The 23,025-nt window shown below is 40.0% G+C and overlaps 1 protein-coding gene across 18 annotated transcripts in view; it reads right to left on the reverse strand.

Annotated features, from left to right (window-relative positions):
- The window catches only part of TRIP12 (thyroid hormone receptor interactor 12), a 154,349-nt gene that overhangs the window by 130,707 nt on the left and 617 nt on the right, over positions 1 to 23,025 (reverse strand). The gene's annotated exons all lie outside the window — the stretch shown is intronic.

The raw sequence follows: 23,025 nt of genomic DNA on the forward strand, positions 1-23,025 counted from the left end.
AATGTTTGAATTTTTTTTTAAGTCCCACTTTATTTTTTACACCTCCAAATTGACATTACTGTAAACTTGACTCATTCAGAGATTATCTCCTCCAATAACAAAGACAAAAGTAAGCCACAGTGCACGAAGTAACAACAGTGTACAAAGACTTCTGACATGTCTCTTTAACACTAATAACCCCAGAATTATAGCAAGAGAAAGCATTTCTCACATTTAACACAAAAAGTAAGACACAAAGGAAATTCATCTATGCTCAAGTGTCTAAAGATTAGAATTAGAACTACTGTCGCCTCTCAGGCCAATTTACTTATACACTGACCTTTAAAGGGGGAAATTCACATCCAAACTTTCCATTTGTATTATACTATATGCAGTAATTCAAAAAATCAACTTTTTAAGGGATAATACACAATATTAAAAAAAAGATGCTTCTCTAAAATTTGTATCAGATAGCTTTTTTTTTTTTTTTTTTTTTTTTTTTAAAGAAAAAGTCTCTTGTCCTCCCAGGCTGGAGTGCAGTAGCACAATCAAAGCTCACTGGAACCTCCAGCTCCTGGGCTCAAGTGGTCGTCCCACCTCACAATTATAGGTGTGCACCACCACATGCACCTAATTTATTTTTATTTTTTGTAGAGACAGAGGTTGGGAAGGGTCTCACTATTGCCCAGGCTGGTCTTAAATTCCTGGCTTCAAACGTTCCTCCAACCTTGGCCTCCCAAAGCATGAGCCACTGTGCTCAGTATTGCTGAATACACTAAAAGTCATCATCAAGAAATAATAAAATGGTGTATTTTCTTTTCCCATTCCTTATTGAAGTAAAAGATAAAAACATTAAGAAACCAGTAAAGCAAGAAAAAGAGGGCTAAACAAAACCACAGCCATCAATTTTTTTTTTTTTTTTTAAATACAGATGAGATTTCCAGGCCTGTCTCGAACTCCTGAGCTCAAGCAATCCACCCACCTTGGCCAAGAGCCACAGCACACGGTCTAGCCACCAAATTTCTATATGCAATCATTTCTTCAGCCACAGGGAATAGAAAAATAGTTAAAACTGTGAAGAGAAGAAGAAACAGGAGGTACTGCCACACCTCCAAAGTGTTAAAACAGAACAGTTAAGGTTTTCCTCAGGTGGAAAAAAAAATCAGGAAAACCAGCAACAATGAGCTAGAATAAACTAGACAAAGATTCTACCCTGTGCTATTAGCTGTGAGAGACATAATGAGCTAGCCCAAGCCCTCTTTTAAAGACAACTTGCAGTGAGGTGTGCAGATAGCCAGTGGTGATGTTGGAATCTTTGGTAGGATGCATGCAAGGTTTAAAAGAATGCTGGGAAGCTCAGACCAACGGAAGACCAAAGTGGAAACAAGTAACTAGAGTAAAAGGTACTACTCTTAAGTACTATTACAGAAGAGCAACCCGAGCCCTAGGGGTTGCAATACACATTCCAGGAAATGGTGGTACATAAGAACTCATGAAAAAAGGTATTTCCCCGAGAGAGAAGAGGAATGGTCTAGAATGGGAGGCAAAAAGGGAGTTCTAGAGACAGAGAACTTCAGAAAGGCCTAGGGGCATGAATGAATGAGCAATATATAACTGCAGATAGGTTTGAAAGCCTGAAACATGCACACAACTGAAATGACAAAACAATCCAAATACACAATTCATACCTATAATCTTCCAAATAAACTGCATGCCAAATATACAGAAGACGCTAATAGGTCTTTTAAAACAAGTCGTTACATATAAAAAGAAAGTGTATGGAAGTTCTGTTGTTTTGTTTGTTTTTAACTGACAGAGCTTTATTCAAAACACAGTTCCACAAAAGAACTTCAAAGTTTCTAAGGAGAGATTCTTGAGAACTTAACACGCTATGTACAGACTGCCATACAAAGGAAGCTCTTAAGAGTCCATCACATCTCATTTTTGCTTTAGTTGAACTTCTACAACTTAGGAATTAAAAAACAAACAGAAACCTTGTAAACTGTTTTGCAAAAAGTAGAGTCACCACTATACTTCAGTTTGGTTCTGAATTTGGCATCTTCCAATAACTGTCTCCTATCTAACCTTCTTTAAGTGACACTATCATAACCAATAAACGTATTTTCTAGTTAACAACATGTTTAAATTCAAATAATTTAAGTAGAAATAGTGAATTGAAATTGCCAATGGGGTATTTCTTCCTAAAGAGAAATCCAAATAACAGATAGTTTCCATTTGCAGTCCCATACTACAGATGATTAAGATATTTTTCAGTTAAGATTTTTAACTAAGACAGCACATCACAACATTAATTCTAAAATTTAACCTAAAAGTTAATAGAATTTGGCCAGGCACGGTAGCTCACGCCTGTAATCCCAGCACTTTGGGAGGCCAACAGGGGTGGATCACTTGAGGTCAGGTGTTGGAAATCACCCCGGCCAACATGGTGAAATCCTGTCTCTACTAAAAATACAAAAATTAGGTGGGTGTGGTGACGCATGCCTGTAGTCCCAGCTGCTCCGGAGGCTGCGGCAGGGGAAATCGCTTAGAATACGGGAGGCAGAGGTTGCGGTGAGCCAAGATCCTGCCACTGTACTCCAGCCTGGGCAACAGAGCGAGACTGTCTTTTTTTTTTTTTTTTAAAAAAAGGACTCCCTACTGTAAATAAGTGAACCGTATGGCATGTGAATTATATCTCAATAAAGCTGTTTTCTTTTTTCTTTTGAGACAGTCTTGCTCTGTTGGCCAGGCTGGAGTGCGGTGGCACAATCTTGGCTCACTGCAACCTCCATCTCCCGGGCTCAAGTAACTCTCCTGCCTCATCCTCCCTAGTAGCTGGGATTACAGGCATGTGCCACCACACCCAGCTAATTTTTGTATTTTTAGTAGAGACGGGATTTCACTATATTGGCCAGGTTGGTCTTGAACTCCTGACCTCAGGTGATCCGCCTGCCTCAGCCTTCCAAAGTGCTGGGATTACAGGCATGAGCCATCGTGTCCGGCTCAATAAAGCTGTTTTTACAAATTCTATTTTGTTCAGAAAATGCTTTCTGCCTTCAAAAGTCTTACATAAAAAGGAAAACTTTGGCCAGGCGCAGTGGTTCACTTTGGCCAGGCGTGGTGGCTTACGCTTGTAATCCCAGCACTTTGGGAGGTTAAGGCGGGTGGATCACCTGAGGTCAGGAGCTGGAGACCAGCCTGGTCAATATGATGAAACCCCCTGCCTCTACTTAAAACACAAAAATTAGCTCGGGGTGGTGGTGCACACTTGTAAACCCAGCAACTTGGGAAGCTGAGGCAGGAGAACTACTTGAACCTGGGAGGCGGAGACTGCAGTGAGCCCAGATGGCGCCACTGCACTCCAGCCTGGGTGACAGAATGAGACTGTCTCAAAAGAAAAAAAAAATGAATTTTATTCTTACTGTTACCCTACTTCAGAACAGCTTTTTAGGAACTGGAAGGTAATAAGACAGTCTTTTCCCTCGAGGAACATACACTCTACCAGGGTCAGCAAACAAACAGCAATTATCAGACAGTTCTATGAGGAAAACTAAGCAGTGGGAAGAGAATAAGAAAAAGATAAGAAGTAGAGACTACACACAGAAGATGGTAGCAGACAGGTTTCCCTAACCAAATTCCAACTACCCCACCTTTCTTCCCTGCTGAAAGAATCTGGCTACAAACGCCTTTACCTCCCAGGAAGTGGGCTATTCCCTCACCCTCAGCGATGAGTCATGATTGGGCTAAATCCAGTTATTCTGTTCAAACTTCAAGATCAGAGGCTTGAAATCAATTTAGACCACTGGTTCATAACAAGGATTCTTATACTTGGAATAGAAGAAATAATTTAACTAACCTCTAGGTGAAATTTAAGCCAGGCGTGGTGGCTCATGCCTGAAATTCTAGCACTTTGTGGGGCAAAGGCAGGTGGATCACTTGATGTCAGGATTTCAAGACCAACCTGGCCAATATAGTGAAATCCCGTCTCTGTGGGCGGATCACGAGGTCAGGAGATCGAGACTATCCTGGCTAACATGGTGAAACCCCATCTCTACTAAAAAATACAAAAAACTAGCCGGGCGAGGTGGCGGGCGCCTGTAGTCCCAGCTACTCGGGAGACTGAGGCAGGAGAATGGCCTAAACCTGGGAGGTGGAGCTTGCCGTGAGCTGAGATCCGGCCACTGCACTCCAGCTTGGGCAACAGAGCGAGACTCCGTCTCAAAAAAAAAAAAAAAAGAAATCCCGTCTCTGCTAAAAATACAAAAATTAGCTGCGCATGGTGGTGCATGCCTGTAGTCCCAGCTACTCAGGAGGCTGAGGCAGAATCACGTGAACCTGGGAGGTGGAGGCTGCAGTGAGCCAAGATGGTGCCACACTACTCCAGCCTAGGTGATGCAGCAAGACTTCATCCACCCCCCCAAAAAAAAAGAATTTTAACATTTCTTTCTCATATGAATAAGCAACAAACCACAGCATTATTGGCGGTACCTTTAAGTTTGTACCAAGAGAAATCACAGATATTACAGCATATTCAATTGTTGCAGATACCTCAAACTATCCTTTACACTCAACTGAGAAGCTGCTAGATCGTTACTGACAGTGCTAATAAACATATTACTAATTACATACCAGCTTTCACAGTTTGAGAGCTAGACTTCAACATTTTGAGATCTTTGATTTTTTTAATCTTATGGGTATCAATTTTGTGAATTTAACAATATTATTCTGAGGTATCCACAAGCTTCAGACTGCTAAAGAATCTATGCTTCAAAAAAGGTTAAGGGCATCCAGACTTAAAAGGTCCTAACCACAACTTTCAAATGAAACAGAGAAAAGAAAATAGAGCATGCATAATCATTAAGCACAGCTCCTGCAACTTACTTCAGTTACACAGGTATGCCTTCACATACAGTGGTGACATACAGTAGGTCATTCATATTAGACTGCATATCAGAAGAATTTAAAAGCCAATGGTCTAATCCTGGCTGTGTACAAAATACCATTACTGTGTGCGGGTTTTTTTCTTTTTTCTTTTTTTTTTGCCAGAAGTATGATCCGGTTGTCAGTAATAAGACATACAGGGAGACAGGCTAGGCATCCTCTAGGAATACTTTTGCTTTCTAAATAAACAACAATAGGAACACAACAGTATCTTTTCTTCTTCCTGACTCAAATGCAATGGCCACAATGACTTCAAGCCTTGACAGCCATTCAGTAACCATGAGAACCACTTGCTGCTTAGAATGGCAGAGCAGAAACACACAGAGCCTGGCCCTTGCTGGAACCACTGTGCAAATGAACCATGTCGTGCAAGGAAAAACAAACCCTAATCCGTTTAAGGCCTTCTTGGTCAAGTTTTCTATTTACTTGCAGGTAAAAATGTTCCTATCAGAAAAAGGAATTATTTTGGATAGGGTAACCAAGTAAGGCCATCTGAGCTAAAACCTAACGCATGAAGAAACAGCCATTAAAATCTACAAGATGACATTTCACAGAGCAAGAAGAGAAAGTAGAAGGCAAGAAAAGCAGGAGATGACGTCAGAGAGGTGGCCATGTAGGAGCCTGCGAGCCACAACAAGGAGCCTTCTGACTCTTCCCATTGGGCTACCAAAAGCAAAGAGTCACATCCTGCACAAGGGTAATACAAAAGATATTACAAGTTAACACAAGTATCTCAAGTTAATACAGGATACTCCAAGGTAATACAAAAGATAAGGGAGGAAGATTTCATTTAAAAACATGGCTTCGGCCAGGTGCGGTGGTTCACACCTGTAATCCCAACATTTTGGGAGGCCAAGGCAGGTAGATCACTTGAGCTCAGGAGTTCAAGACCAGCCTGGGCAACATGGTGAAACCCCATGTTGTCTCTGCCAAAAAAAAAAAAAAAAATTAGCCAGACATCGTGATGCACACCTGTAGTCTGAGCTACTCAGGAGGGCTGAGGCAGGAGGATCGTTTGGGCCCAGGAAGTGAAGGCTGCAGTGAACCAAGATGAAGCCACTGCACTCCAGCCTGGGAAACTGAGCAAGACCCTGTCTCAAAAAAAAAATTTTTTTTTAATTTTTCAAAAAAGCACAGCTTCACAGATATGAGTACAAAGCTAATATTTCTAAAAAGGATTATTAATGATAGTTTTTGGCCAGGTGTGGTGGATTACACCTGTAATCCCAGCATGGGCAGCCAAGGAGGATGGATCACCTGAGGTCAGGAGTTCGAAACCAACCTGGTCAACATAGTGAAACCCTGTCTCTACTAAAATTACAAAAATTAGCCAGCTGTGGTCGCGTGAGCCTGTAAGTCCCAGCTACTTGAAAGGCTGAGGCAGGAGAATCGCTTGAACCCAGGAAGTGGAGGCTGCAGTGACCCAAAATTATGCCACTGCACTCCAGCCTGGGCAAGAGTGAGACTCCACCTCCAAAAGAAAAAAAATAATCTGACAAAGGGAAAAAGACTGACAATTATGGTTAAGTAAATATAAAGCACATTAATGAAAAACTAATAATACAACAGGAAAATGTTCATCATATGACAGTATAAGGAAAAACATGAGCTGCTATTATTAAAACAGAGACTAGAAGGAAAGACCACATACAAAAATGTTTATACTGGTTACATGAGGTGGGAAAATTAGGGGTGGTTCTTAGTTTTCTTTATTCAAATTTTAACAATTGCTCTATACTTTATAATCAGAAATAAATGCCTCAAAAAGCGTAAGTTTTAAAAAGTCATTCACTACATGTTACATGACACCTTGGATGGGATCCTGGAACAGAAAGACATTAGGTGAAAATCCAAATGAAGTACAGGTAATAATAATGCATCAATATTGGGTCATTAGTTGTGTCAAATGTACCACACTAATGTTAAGATCTTCAAAAAGAGAAACTGGATGTGATATATAAGAGAACTCTATCTGTGAAGCTTTTCTGTGAATCTGAAACTGACCTAAAATAAAAAGCGTGTTTAGACCGAGCGCGGTGGCTCACGCCTGTAATCCCAGCACTTTGGGAGGCCGAGGCAAGCGGATCACCTGAGGTTGGGAGTTCGAGACCAGCCTGACCAACATGGAGAAACCCCATCTCTACTAAAAATACAAAATTAACCAGGCATGCTGGCACATGCCTGTAATCCCAGCTACTAGGGAGGGTGAGGCAGGAGAATTGCTTGAACCTGGGAGGTAGAGGTTGCGGTGAGCTGAGATTGCACCACTGCACTCCAGCCTGGGCAACAAGAGCGAAACTCTGTGTCAAAAAAAAAAAAAAAAAGAAGTATGTTTAAAAAGACTCTTCAAGTGGACAGGTGCAGATAGTAGAAGTCATTACTAAGCTATAGCAGGCAAAAAGACAAAGTCGTTTAGGAAGAGAGAAGATGTATTTTGAAAGAGTCAAGGGCAAAAGGTTATACACAATAATGTATGCCTAGCACACCACAGACCCTCACTTGTAGAATAAGGCCCTCAGTTATTTTACTGTCTTCTCTGCAGTCTCTTAAAGCAGTTTTCAGACACAAGAGGTCTAAACCATCTTCAAAAACAACAAAAGCATTATTGATCCCTTCAGGTAACAAAGTGCTGATAACGAATATACTTTTAAAAATACCTTTGAGCTACCAAAATTATCACTGTCTTAAAGCCACGTAATGCAAGCCTTTCCTCTGAACTTAAGGTACACAAGTCTAGCAAGCAGTTTTGCAACTCAATGCACATTAAAAGCTGGGGGAGGAGGGTGTAGCTCACGGCACCTGAACACCAAGAAGCCCATCAAGCAGAGCAAGGAGAGGACACACTCACTGCACAAAGCAATTAAGTTTTATAAAAAGCAAGCCATTTAGGATATCCAATAGCCAATGAGGGCCTTAAGGCTAAGTATAATAAACTAACATTCACTAATGATGGCCACAAGTCAGGAACAAAACATTACAGTGCATTCAGAACATTCTGAAAAATCAACACTTATATAATAACTGTTGAAGAACCACATAAACGTGTTCACAGCCAGGCACGGTGGCTCACGCCTGTAATCTCAACACTTTGGGAGGCTGAGGTGGCGGATTACCTGAGGTCAGGAGTTCGAGACCAACCTGGCCAATATGGTGAAACCCCATCTCTACTAAAAATACAAAAATTAGCTGGGCATGGTGGCACACACCTGTGATCCCAGCTACTCCGGAGGCTGAGGCAGGAGAACTGCTTGAGCCCAAGAGGTGGAGGTTGCAGTGAGCTGAGATTGTGGCACTGCACTCCAACCCAGCTGACGGAGCGAGACTGTCTCAAAAAAACAAACATGTTTACTGCATCATTCTTCATTCATCAGGTTTTACATCTATTTCTTAAAAAAAAAAAAAAAATTTTCCATTAATTACAAAAAAGAAATTAGGCCGGGCGTGGTGGCTCACACCTGTAATCCCAGCACTTTGAGAGGCTGAGGCAGGCAGATCACAAGGTCAAGAGATCGAGATCATCCTGGCCAACGTGGTGAAACCCTGTCTCTACTGAAAACACAAAAATTAGCTGGGCATGGTGGTGGGCACCTGTAGTCCCTGCTACTCGGGAGGCTGAGGCAGGAGAATTGCTTGAACCTGGGAGGTGGAGGTTGCAGTGAGCTGAGATCGCACCACTGCACTCCAGCCTGGGCAACAGAATAAGACTCAGTCTCAAAAAAAAAAAAAAAAAAGAAAAAAATTAATAAATTTATCCTCTAGCAATAAAAAAAAGACCTTGAAACTAGGTAAAGAGGAATATGGGATGTTCCTTATACTATTTTTGCAAGATTTTTATAAATCTGTGACTATATCAAAATAAAGACATCAAAAAACATATTCCATATCACACTGCTAACACTGACCTTATTTATTTGAAACTGTAAGTAGTCAGAGAGACTATAATTAGCAGCGATAAAACACTTGAACTTGAATCAAATTTAGAAACGGCCCCCCACAAAACTTTTCTAAGTGTGTAATCTGGGTCAGGGTTATCTTTCCTTTCAATTTTTAGGTTCCACTTTAATTGTCCATTAAATTTACTCAAAACCTAAATTATAAATCTTAAAAATACATACACACTGCTGACTGTAACTTTATACATTTTCACCAACTGTGAAAATAAGGTATCATTTAGGAGAACTATTAACATCTATAATAAAACAAATACTATTTGATCACTTAACTGAGAACCAGGTGCTGTGCTAGGTAAGAACTTCATTTACTCATTAAAACCTGAAAAGACTCCTGAAAAGTATGTATTTTCTATATTTTACACAGTAACATGCTCAAGGTCAAACAACAAGGAAAACCCAAGTTCATCTTGCTGCAGAGTCCATAATTCTTGCAATGATCTCATTTCAACTCTAAATTTCTACCACTCAAATAATTCCAAGATAGTATCAGAAAAATCCACCTTCTCAAAACTGTCTTTTCAGATGCAAAGGAAAGGAAAATAAAAAACACTGTCTCTCAAAAGGAATGGTTACTAAAAATACATCTTACAATGCTGAGGAAGCTGAGGCAAGAAGATTGCTTAAGGCCAAGAGTTCAAGACCAGCCTGGGCAACGTAGCAAGATTTCATCCCTACAATAAATAAAAAATTAACCAGGAATGGTGGCTACTCGGCAGCTAAGGTGAGAGGACCATCTGAGCCCACAAGTTTGAAGCTGCAGTGAGATATGATCACACAACTGCACTCCAGTCTAAACAACAGAAAGAGACCTTATCTCTAGAAAAAAATAACAATAATAATAACAGCTTAAATGCAAACACTTATCCTATACCAGGCATTGTTTTAAATGTTTTACATATATTAACTAATTTAATCCTCATAACAATCAGGATATAAATACTATTTTTACTCCCATTTCACAGATGGGAGAACTAGCGTCAAAAAAAAAAAAAAAAGGTTCTTCAACTAGTAATGTTGGAGCCTAGATTTAAACTGAATCTCAGTGTTCGCTCTTAACCACTTCACTAAGCTTACCATTATTTAGACATTATCACATTATCCTCCATCCACAGAGACTGTGCTAACTTTTATAAAGTACCATGGGCCCGGCCCTCAGCCAAGGGAAGAATTCAATACAGGTTAGTTGCTAATATTATTCAAGATGCCTTTTCTTAATACTGTTATCCCATTCATCTTCCACACCAGTGGGCTAACCTGGATCATTAGACTGTATTATATACCTTTTATAATGACACATCAAAAAGGGAACCAGGAATTTAATTCTGAATTCAAGGTGGGCAAATATATACAGATGCAAATAATGCAACTATTCTGAGAAATATCTTGGTAATTCTTTTACCATATTCTTTATTCTAAACAGCTGGTCATCTTATAAAGCATCTGCATAATGTCTCACAATTCAGTTTAAGAGATGTTATGCTGCTGGGTATGGTGACTTACGCCTGTAATCTCAGCACTTTGGGAAGTTATGCGGCCAGACATGATGGCTCACGCCTGTAATCCCAGCACTCTGGGAGGCCGAGGTGGGCAGATCACTTGAGGCCAGGAGTTCAAGACTAACCTGGGCAACACAGTGAGATCCCTCTACAAAAAATAAAAAAAATTAGCCAGTCACAGTGACACATGCCTGTGGTCCCATCTACTGAGGAGGCTGAGGCGGGAGAACCACTTGAACCTGGGAGGCCGAGGTTGTAGTGAGCTGAGATCACGCCACTACACTCCAGCCTGGGTGACAGAGTGAGATTCTGTCTCAAAAAAAAGAAAAAAAGAGAGATTTTATGTTCGTTTGTCCACGTTTACCACTCTCCCTTTAAGACTATAAACCCCAGGCCAAGGACTACATTTTATATATCTTTATAATCCCAAATCTTGGTCTATGGCCTGAAATAAGTGTTCAGAAATACTCATTATATGCTGATAAGGGCTGGGAGTGGTGACTCATGCCTGTAATCTCAGCATTTTGGGAGGCCACGCCACAGTGGAAGGATCACTTGAGCCTAAGACTTTGAGACCAGCCTGGGCAACATAGGGAGGCCCTGGCTCCACACACACACACACACACAAATTAAAATATTAGCTGGATGTGGTGATGCACATCTGTAGTCCCAGCTAGTCAAGAGGCTAAGGTGGGAAGATCGCTTGAGCCCAGGAGGTCAAGGCTACAGTAAGCAGTGATTGTGCCACTGGACTCCAACCTGGCTGACAGAGTTGAGACCTCATGTTAAAAAAAAAAAAAAAGAAAAGTCTGGTACAGTGGCTCATGCCTATAATTCCAGCATTTTAGAAGGCTGACGCAGGAGGACTGCATGAGGCCAGAAGTTCAGGACCAGCCTGGGCAACATAACAAGATTCTGTCTTTACCAAAAAAAAACACAAAACAGCCAGGTATGGTAGTGCGAGCCTACAGTCTCAGCTACTCAGGAGGTGAAGGCAGGAGGATAACATGATCCAAGCGCTTTCAAGGCTATGGTGAGCCATGATTGTACCATTATGCTCCAGCCTGGGTGACAGAGTGAGATACCCTACTCTAAAAACAAAAAAAAAAACTTAGTAATATATACCATTTACTTAGAATTCACATGTATTAATTCTATATCCACTGCTAGAGTAACTTCACTGAGATGCCTTAAATGATTGCTTTTCTAGGTTTGAGAGTACTGTTACATACAATTCAAGCAACACCTTTAAGAGATAAATGCAGCAGTTGCTGAAACCAAGATAACTTCTTTCCTTGTGCCATGATTCTAATACTAGCCCTTAAAATAGAAACAATTCCAGAATTTTTTTAGAACTGTTGTTTTACTAAGTCCTTGATTTTACACTCCTTAAAATAGCTATAGATTAAGCCATTCCTAACTTTACAACTGTCTGAAGAAATATGGAAAACTTCCCAAATCCTTTACTATTGCATTAAAAATTTAAATAAACTCAGCAGGAATCATGAAAAAGGTCTAAATTTCTTGAGATACAGTAAACTCTTAGAAGTTAACTCTAATTATGAATCACCTTCATTTTCTTTTTTAGTAATAAGAAACAAAACCGTAACACCATGGCTGAATATCAGTAAACATGCGAGTTAGGTAGTAGACCCATTTTACAGAAGAGAAAGAAACTGTGGTATACCAGCAAACCTAAGTTTACCAATTCTTTAACTTATTCAAGAAACAAACTGAGTATCAATTAAAACAGGTACCACAATGAAGATATAAAATGACGGTGTATTATCTCTTCAGTAATTCCTTTCGGTAGTCCTTAGTTTCTGCAATGACAAGATACCTGGAAAAAATGTCATGGCCTAATATACAGGCAGCTGAAAAGTAATACTAGATGGTTAGAAGAGGCAGAAGCAGATTATCTTACAGCACCACACCAAAGGCTGAAATTCCCCAAGTCTTAGTTCATAGCAGCAACTGGAAAGGCAACACTTTTCAAAAGGCAGGATGAAGAGTAGAGCAAAAAAGATGAACTCTGCGATTAACAGTCTAGTTTTCTGAAAGGATTTTGAGGCCAGAATGTAAAAATCAACACTAACATTACTAATGACAGCTGAGAAATAATGAGCAAATAGGTCTGATCACAAAGTTAAGACTACTGAATCTTCTTAAACATCAGCCTACTTGTTGCCATCTACTGGGGGAAGGGCACAAATGCATTTGGACCTGGGGTGGAGGGGTAGAGATCAGGGTCAAATTCCCTTGAGACTAGGCTGCTTTCCCTAGGTGAGAAGAAATGAAAATACATGTTTCATAAAGGAAAAAATACATGAAGCTGGGTGGTTGTTTTGCAGAAAAATAGGCACTCTTGTGTTACAGCAGTAAAATATATAGACTTCACGAATATTTTTATTCTAAAGTAAGTCCACAAAATGTTGGACAATACGGCCTTCCTTACTCCCCAAACAGGTACAATTCTGAGTTATAAATCTGTAGAGCTAGCATCTCTGCTTTCTACATAAGAATCAAATTAATCCAAATCGCAATTTGGAAAGTCTGTAAGAATACACTAGAAATAAAAGCTGCTGAAAAAAGCTAAATATTATAGTTATCACAACACTGAAAAAAAAAATTCAGTTTCTCTTCAGCCACCATATAACCTAATTTCTCATTTTTAAAATCCTATGTACCTACTTGTATAAAAGTAACAGTATTTGGTAAAGTATATTAAATTATGCTGGATAGGAAGAGTATGTTGTCCTGTTCTATTCCACTACAGGGTGACTATAATTTAATACAGTTTCAAATATTTAGAGGGAAGATATTGAATGTCCCAACACAAAGAAATGATAAATGTCTGTGATGATGGTATGCTAATTACCCTGATCTGACTATTATACATTGTATGTATTGACACATTACTAAGTGCCCCAAAAATACATACATATTATGTGTCAAAATTTTAAAAACAAAGGGGTAACTACTATGCAGAGTGCAAAGCAAACATTTTATTAGAATATTTAATTTGATTAAACTATGTAATACTAATTTACACTTTTTTTAAGTATTTAAATTTTTATCCCAGAGTCAGTAATGGCTAGAAAAAAAAAAGTATTTAAATATTTAAACCACAATTCACTTTTGTTTTGAACATAATTTCACTGTATTGAATGCTAAGAAAAAGTTTCCCTTTAAAGTCCCAATAGTAAGACTTACAAATTACTGAGGACAACTCACAAAAAATCACGCATTAGGTATCAAAAAGTATTTTGAAATAAAAAAAAAAACTGAACAAACAACAGTTGAATGTGCTGAGAAAATGACTGATAGCTTCCACTAAAGGAAGACTTGTGCGTCCAACAGAGGACTGGTGTGAGTCATTTAGACAATAAACCAGCTCCTGCTTATTTAACATTTTAAACAACAGGAAAAAAAAAGAAATTTTACCTTCACTACTTCTATCTCCTCCAAAACTTACCACAAAAACCTTTATATGTAGTACCAGAAAGGGAAGCACTGTCATAAAAAATAACATCTAAAAGCACTTTTATTTTCATTTTCAATTCATTCATAAATATTTTTGTATACTTTTTTCACATCATCACCTATTCAGGGATCAACAATCATTCAACATCATCTGTTAAATCCAATTCCTTGATCTCCCATTTAAGAACTTCAATAATCTCAGCCCAATTCCTGTGATTTCAAACATATGGACCCTCTACTCCAGAGAGCTCATTTATCTTAATATTAGATCCTCACCACAATTACACCTTTAAGCTCCCCGTTCTTCTATACCTTCCTCCAATTGGGGCTAGTTTAAGCCCCTCTCTCTTCTTGGTCTTCCTCAGTAACTTCAACCCAGAACTGAACCTCTCTAAACTTCCAAGTACCCACTGTATAGAACCCAATCTTGTACTCAATAACAAATATGCACAATGTTAGATGTTGTGTGCTGTTGTCATAAGTTTGAACTCATCTACAACAAAGTACATTTCAAGATAAGGAATCTCCTTTTATAAATCTCTTCTTTCTCAGCACCCTCTAAGAGGGCAGATCTTGTATGGAACCAGATACGCACTCACATTAGCTGCTGATGAATATTTGTTTTTGTTTTTTGAGACAGGGTCTCACTCTGCAGCCCAGACTGGAGTGCAGTGGCATGATCTTGACTCACTGCAGCCTCAACCTCCTGGGTTCAAGCGATCCTCCTGCCTCAGCCTCCCAAGTAGCTGGGGCTACAGGCATGCACCACCACATCAGGCTAATTTTTTTTTTATTTTTAGTAGAGACAATGTCTTGCTGTGTTGCCTAGGTTGTTCCTAAACTCCTGAGCTCAAATCATCCTCCTGCCTCAGCCTCCCTAGGGGCTGGAATTACAGGCATGAGCAACAGCGCCTGGCGGAATATTTGTAAATGAAGGTGCTTCAACAATTTATTTAGTATAGCCACAAATCATGCCCTAATTCATGTTTCTTAATTTACATTCTAATATCAGATTTTCTAAATGCAGAAAAATCTACATTTAGAATATTTACAGAATATTTATCTAGGCTAAATACTATATTCCTATATATAGTTTTAGACAAATAAGCTGTGATGGAATAAGTTAAATATCAACTATATGAAACATAACAGAACTTGGAAGACAAGGAATGTTTCAGGTTCCTTTTATATTCTGCAAAGCACAACTGTGGCACACAGTAAGCACTTGATAAATATGTATTGATAAATAAATCATCATCTACTAATAAACATAATCTCCAAATGCTAAATTCGGGGTAACCAACTAACTAAACTATTCTAGGGTCTTAATAATTCCTTAAGTAGCTGATTTTAATGAGCCTAATTTTGAAAAATTTATATTCTACACTCAGCTGCCAACCCCTGAAAAATGAAAACAAGCAAGTAAATTATGGCAAATGATGCTAATATTATTTCACAACACAGTTTCTCAATGTGTCACACCAGAACACACTATCACGTACACCTACCATGTACAATGCATTATGTTGGAAGCCTTGTGCCAGACACTGTGAAGATAAAAGAATGAGATCTCTACCTTGAAGAGGCCAAAAATGCAGTTAAGAAGTTAAGATGTAAACAACCAATTATATAAGATAGAATGTGAAAGCCATCCTGCAATATGTTACACAAGGGGAATAGGAGAGTAAGGAGTAAAAATTTTAAAGGAGTCACTAGAAGAAAGTTAAATGCGTGTGTATATATAGTTGTAAGAGATACAGGCCAGGTGCCGTGGCTCACGCCTGTAATTCCAACACTTTGGGGGGGCCGAGGCAGGTGAATTGCCTGAGATCAGGAGTTCAAGACCAGTCTGTAATCCCAGCTACTCAGGAGGTTGAGGCAGGGGAATTGCTTCAACCAAGGAGGTGGTGCAGGTTGCAGTGAGCTGAGATCGCGCCACTGCACTCCAGCCTGGGCGACAAAGCAAAACTCTGCCCCCAAAAATAAAACTAATAATAATAATAATAATAATAATAAACAGATACAAGATGTGGGAGGGGTATCAATTCAAGTAGACAAAAAACCAAAGCAAAAATGCTAAAAAGTTGCTGGGTGTGTTCAGAGAGGAAGAAACAGTTCAATCTGATTGCAGCCAAGGATGCAAAACAAACAGAATTACGAAACACTGGGGTCCTAGAAGTTGACAGCACTTGCATATATTTCCTATTTACAAGGCTACTAGAAGCACTTGGTTTTTGAGAATCAAAAAAAGTAGGGGACCTTCATATGATCTCTATGAACCTGCTCTCTAAGGACACAAAGCAGCTTAAATTACAACTGAAGAGAGAATTTCAAGAGATGGGCTACTGTGAAAACTCACTTTAGGTTTCCAGGGCATCACACGTTTACCAGTACAAAAACTTTAAATTAAGTTAATCTGACCTTAAGAAGACAGCACAAGGTACATCTATTTATTCAGAGCACTGCCCACGGGCAGAATGAGTAGGAGTTTTGAAGTCAGGGTAGAACTCATTGGTTATGACAGCCAACAAGTTGATTAAAATACACACTGAAATGCTGTAACTTCAAGTCTTGAAGGCTTGTCGATGGACACTTAGGCTTATAAATAGCCTTCAAAAATCTATGTACAGGTAATAACACCATATTTACAGAAATATGTACATGCTCTCTAAAAAGAAACAGAACAAACTAGAACGATGTATACTATTATAAATTGGAAACACTAATCCGTTAGCACTGTATTAAAACATATCAGTCAGGCGCAGTGGCTCACTCTTATAATCCCAGCACTTTGGGAGGCCAAGGCGGGTGTATCACGTGAGGTCAGGAGTCCAAGACCAGCCTGGCCAACATGGTGAAACCTGTTTCTACCAAAAATACAAAAAATTAGCTGGGTGTGGTGGCAAGCGCCTGTACCCCAGCTCTGGGGAGGCTGAGGCAAGAGGATTGCTTGAACCCAGGAGGTGGAGTTTACAAGTGAGCCAAGATTGCGCCACTGCACTCCAACCTGTACAACAGAGGGAGACTCAATATCAAAAAAAAAAACTTATTTAGGTCCTCAATGTACTTTAAACTATCAACTATTATATGCACATAACGTACAATTAAAGAATAACAAAATGGCTTGCCCTAATTCCTTTTTAAATGTATGATTTAAAGTAACTTGCAGTCTCCAAATATATACTGACTAAAAGTCTCAATCATTTTAGCATTAACAATTCAAAATATGAATCAAAATTTAAAAAAGAGGACATTAAGCCATTACGAAATATTTCCACTTAAAGTATCTTATTTTATTTTCACAAGACTTATTCTATCAACAAACACTTAATCCCTATTATGGACCAGGTACTGTGCTAGATGCAGAAACAAAAAGGGACACTGCTTGGGATTAGTGTCCTTGTAAAAGTTTAAAAAAGAAGGGTGGAGGCTAAGGACTTTAAAGAATTCACAATCAACTAAGGAATACTATTGTATACTAAAAAAATAAAAAATTGCTTTTGAGACAGGGTCTCACTGTCTCCCAGGCTGGAGTGCAGTGGCACAATTCAAACTCACCACAGCTTCGACCTCCCATGCTCAAGCAATCCTCTCACCTCAGCCTCCCAGGTAGCTGAGACTACAGGCATGTGCCACCATGCCCAGCTAATTTTTGATTTTTAGTAGCGACAAGGTCTGTACTAAGTTGCTCAGGTTAGTCTCAAACTCCTGGACTCAAGCGATCCTCCTCCTCAGCCTCCCAAAGTTCTGGAATTACAGGCATGAGTCACTGGGTCTGGTCAAATGTTTCAAGTAGGATACCTATGCATATAACAGAGGTATGTTCGAGTTAAAAGAGTTTTAACAAATGAGGCAATGGCCGACAGTACTGTAAACAAATGGAGAAAGGGCCTTGTGTTCCAATTCATCTATGGAGCCTAATCTAAATACACAATGTCTAGCATATAAATGACAATTGACTCTAGGTTAGGTGGTAATAATCAGATTTTTCAGATTAGGCACTTGAAGCTCACAAAGTACTAAGTTAAATTATCTGCCCAAGGTTACAAAGACGGGAAGTGCACAGCCAGGACTGGAACCTAAGTCTTGCCTTCAAATCAGAAAATCACTTGAACAGTGCTATTAAGGAAAACACAGAGTAGCAGGTATTTTTCACTCTGGATCACCTGAATGACCTTTTAAATCAAGCATAACCATGATAGCCGGGCATGGTGGCGCCTGTCTGTGATCCCAGTACTTGGGAGGCTGCAGCAGGAGAATCGCTTGAACCTGGAAGGTGGAGGTTGCAGTGAGCCGAGATTACGCCACTGCACTCCAGCCTGGGCGACAAGAGTGAGACTCCGTCTCAACAAACAAACAAACAAGCATAACCATGAAACTGACTGCTGCCAATAGCTTCTGCACTCTCAAGAAAAAAGCATGTAAGCCTGAATAATGAGTTAAGTTCCTTTTTCTTCTATCCAATGATTTACTGAAATCACAAGAAATAACCAAAATCTAAAACGCCTCAGAGAAAAATGACTGAACAGACTTATTTCAGTCTAGGAAACCTCTTTTTGCCAACAACCTAAAATTATCAGTAAGTTAGGATATTAAAGAACTACATTTTTTAAAAATCCAAGACATTAGCTGAGTTAAATTTTACCTTAAAAAAAAAAAAAAAAAACAAGGGACAGGTCTAGCATCAGTATACTTATCTATTTATTACAAATAACAGCAAGCATCCATTATGCACAGAGAAACCCAGCAGAGAGGTAGAGAACAGCTGCTTTGAGGTTATGTCTTCAAGTCTGCAACACAGCTGCTGAAATGATACACAAGTACCAAAAGAAAATACACAAGTAAAGCTTACATTACACTACATGACACTACACTACATGGTTAAGAATTACCAAGCACTGGCCGGGCGGGGTGGCTCACGCCTGTAATCCCAGCATTTTGGGAGGCTGAGGCGGGGGGATCACAAGATCAGGAGATCAAGACCATCCTGGCTAACACAGTGAAACCCCGTCTCTACTAAAAATATAAAAAAATTAGCAGGGCATGGTGGTGGGCACCTGTAGTCCCAGCTACTTGGGAGGCTGAGGTAGGAGAATGGCATGAACCCGGAAGGCGGAGCTTGCAGTGAGCCGAGATTGCGCCACTGCACTCCAGCCTGAGCGACAGAGCAAGACTCTGTCTCAAAAAAAAAATTACCAAGCACTAAGATTATATACAACAATCTAAAAATTATATTTATTCTGTAATGTCCACCAGATTTTTACTCTTCCACCCTATTTGGCTTGGACTCCCCTCAGGCTTGGCCTTCTTAACTAAAGCTTGGCCTATGAAAAAAGTGGCACAGAATAAGCCACTGGCTTAACACTAAAACATGGCAGTGACAGTTGATATCCATCCAGGCACTCTAATGGCACATTAGTCAGGGGAGATGTGAAGAGGCCATGATCACTGAACCAACCAACAAAAAGCATTCTGAAGAATCTGCCGGGGTCAAAGAACCCTTCCAAGCAGGTTGGAGTGCAGTGGTGTGAATCATAACTATTAACTTCAAATCTCTGGGTTCAAGCAATCCTTCCGCTCCAGCCTCCAGAGTTGCCTAGAACTACTGACGCATGCCACCATGCCCTGCTAATTTTTCCTTTTTTGGGGAGACAGTCTCACTATGTTGCCTGGGCTACAACTCCTAGCCTCAAGCGATCCTCCCGCCTCCCGCATCCCCACCTCCAGTGCCACCTCACCCAGACCAATCAGGTTTATTAGCATACCTTCACACATACCACATTGATATGAAATCATCCTTGCCCTCAGGAAGCCTATAATCCAATCAGGGAAACAAAAGCAACACATGTCAACAAATACAATATTGTAATGCAGAAATGAAGCAAGTACAGATAATCAGAAATATAAAGATCACAGGTAGAAACGTTTGAGGAAGCGATCTGAAGGGATGAATTTTAAGTTGTTCTTTACATCCTTTATCTTCTATGATTTTCTGTACGTAGTGGGTGCTTGCTTGATTTAAAAGACGGAAAAGTCCATGTCAAACAGGCAATTGCAAGGAGCGATTTCAGTGAAGATAAAAAAACCAAGTAGGTTGCTGTTTTGACTTGAGTCCATCAAATAGCAAACAAAAAAATAAAGGAGCAACTGGTATCACATTTGGTGAAAAAGATCCCTACCCATCCACTTAAAAGGAGGGAAAGTTCCATAGGTTCTATAGAAAACAGTGACCAAGATTCAGAAGCATTATTCTCTAATTGTAATCTCTTATATTAAGTTAATTTCATGAGTCACAAACCAGAAAAGGTACAAATTTTGTCAATAAAAAACGTAAACAAATTTGAAGTTTCTTTAAACAGATAAACAAGTTTATTAGGTAGAATGATGGCAAACAAGTATCTGGCATGCTAATGTCAAAAAAAGAAGGTAACTTTAAAACGACAAAAATTAGACCCAAATTCTACTACCAATTAAGCAGCAATTTCAAATTATAAAGTTCTATAACTTTGTACCTTCAACCTACTTTACATTAAATCTCCCCTGCCCCACGGACCACCACAACTAATGAGAAGCTGTATCTTTTAAAAATGAACTCAAAACAGCTAACGTAATTTTCTAAAATTAATTTATTTAGCATGTTGTTTTTTTTTCCACAGTCATTACATCTGCTGGGTTTCACAACCACCCAGTGAGGTAAAATAGAGATTACCCACTCCCATTTTACAGATAAAATAAATGAAGGCCAGATAGGTTAAGTGACTAGCTCAAGGTCACAAAGCTACTAATTGGTAGCATGTGAATTTCCAAGCCAGTGATGTTTTCTTTGCTAAGATGACAACCCTAAAATAAAGCAGGGTATTAAAACCTTGTCTAGATAACATAAATACAATAATCTTAAAAGTTACACTGGGGCCGGTGCAGTGGTTCTCGTGAGCACTTTGGGAGACCAAGGCAGGCGGATCACCCAAGGTGGCCAATATGGTGAAACTCTCTCTCTACTAAAAACGCAAAAATTAGCTGGGCGTGGTGGTGCGTGCCTGTAATCCCAGCTACTCAGGAGGCTGAGGCAGGAGAATCACTTGAACCTGGAGGCAGAGGTTGCCGTGAGCCTAGACTGCACCACTGCACTCCAGCCTGGGTGACAGAGCGAGACTCTGTCTTTAAAAAAAAAAAAAAAAAAAAAGTTACAATGGGAAAGCAATCATACATGGAATAATACATTACTACAAATTTGCTTTGCCAGGTGAAAGTACTGATTTCACCGTGATCTACCTAGCATCGCATTCGTTTTTTAAATGTAACTACTATAGTTTAGCACCCTCTGGAACTCTAACTGCCAAAACTGTTCTCAAACTTTTTGAAAGTAAAATGAAAAAAAAAAAAGAAAAAAAAGCCTGTTCATAGACACAAACTAAGTAGTATAAATGTCAGCTAAACAGACTTAAAAACTGCTCACACTCCTGAAAAACTGGGGATTTAATGGAAACAATGATAATTACAGTTTTCCGATTCTTATGGATATTGGCACATTCATAGAAAAGGCAGACGTGTACAAAGCCCACAAACCCCAAACATGTTATGTACTCTTAAGCTTAAGATAAATGAAAAAAAAAAAACTCCCTCAATCTCACAAAGATAGTCACAGTAGTTCAACATTTCTGGGGCTGAACACACAGGAGGAAGTGTCAAAAGAAAGAATTAGAAATTTTGTATACTTTAAAACTTACACTTAATATTGATCACTTTCCATGCGATAAATATGAAAATCAGCCTCAATAAAATCCTCTACAATTTACTGTCTCTAAACCTCTGCTAACTCCATTCCTCAACACCCCGGGGTGTAAATGCGACACACACAGGCCTCATATACAGGCCTCTTGCCTTTTTTTCTAACACAACTAGGACCTTTGTTCTGAGCGTCGGTTTTTTACCCCACTCAATAGCTCTTTCAACTTTCTACCCCGTATTTTTTGTTTGGTTTTTAAAGAGGAGACTCTGAGCCTCAACTTGCCAGGTCTTTAAAAAATGAAATGCCAAAAATATCTAATGAGACTCTCGAGAGGAATAGAAAGTTAAACACATCACTAAAGGGCCTACAAAACGGAGTAAAGCCCGGAGATCGGGTGATCTGGCAGCCCAGACAAGATCGAGGACCGCGACTAGGAAAGGAGATAGCAGGAGAGCAGTTAGACGTCCACTTAGAACGGATTCACTGCGCTATTAACCGTACCCGCCCCCCCGCCCCCCGCACCGGCCCAACCTTTACACACAGACACATTCCCTCCCCCAATTAACTAACGAAGCAATTAAACTATGCCCACCACCAGACTCGATGCTTAGGCTAAACCTCCCCCAGACAAAGTAAAACAGCGTTATCAAAAAAACAAACAGATCTGTCTTAAGGGTTTGGAAGCTGCCCCTTCCGTTCTCTCCTCACCACGTAAGGTAACCAATTCCCTCCTGTCCCCCACCAGCAGTTCAAACGTGTAATTTCCCCCCGATTTACATGTGTTTTTATGTTTTTCCGCATTTTTCCGTCTAAGAAATGAAGGATTTCTTATTCTGAGGAAGGGAAAGACGCCGAGGAAGACAGGATTTGAGGTTTTACTACCTTCGTTATTCGAACTCCCCTCCAACTTGTTCCTGTACTAGAAAACCCACTCACTATGGAGAAGGAAGGAGAGGGGCTGCACTGATGGACAAACGTTGTAATAGGTTTTATGTAATCCACATATAAATAAATTAATCGCCTGACTCCCTCTGAATGCTAATACGATTGGGGTGACAATTGGCCCACCTCCCTCCCCCAAGTCCTAGTTAAACCCACCTACCACCAATTTCCATTCTGATCTATTTAAAAGGATACTCTATTCCTCTCAGTCAAGTTTCTTGGCTTCTTTAGGCCTCCCTGCATGCCCCCCTCGTCATCGTCCTCCCTCAGCCTCAACTTCCCACGGCTTAAAAAACTGCCCCGCGCAGACCCCGTCTCCGGGCTCGCCCTCCCTCAACCGTCCCTCGCCGTCCCCCTGGGCAGGAAACCCCTTACTGCGGTCTAAAGTCACTCCGGCCTCTCCCTCCTCTGACCCTCGCTTCCCACAACTGTTGTCACTCGAGCTGCTCCCTAGTTTCCATTTCCGGGCCGTCCACGGCCCCGGAGCCTCCCCTTTCCCGAT

Source organism: Piliocolobus tephrosceles, chromosome 11 (genome assembly GCF_002776525.5).
Source record: "Piliocolobus tephrosceles isolate RC106 chromosome 11, ASM277652v3, whole genome shotgun sequence".
Taxonomy (NCBI): domain Eukaryota; kingdom Metazoa; phylum Chordata; class Mammalia; order Primates; family Cercopithecidae; genus Piliocolobus; species Piliocolobus tephrosceles.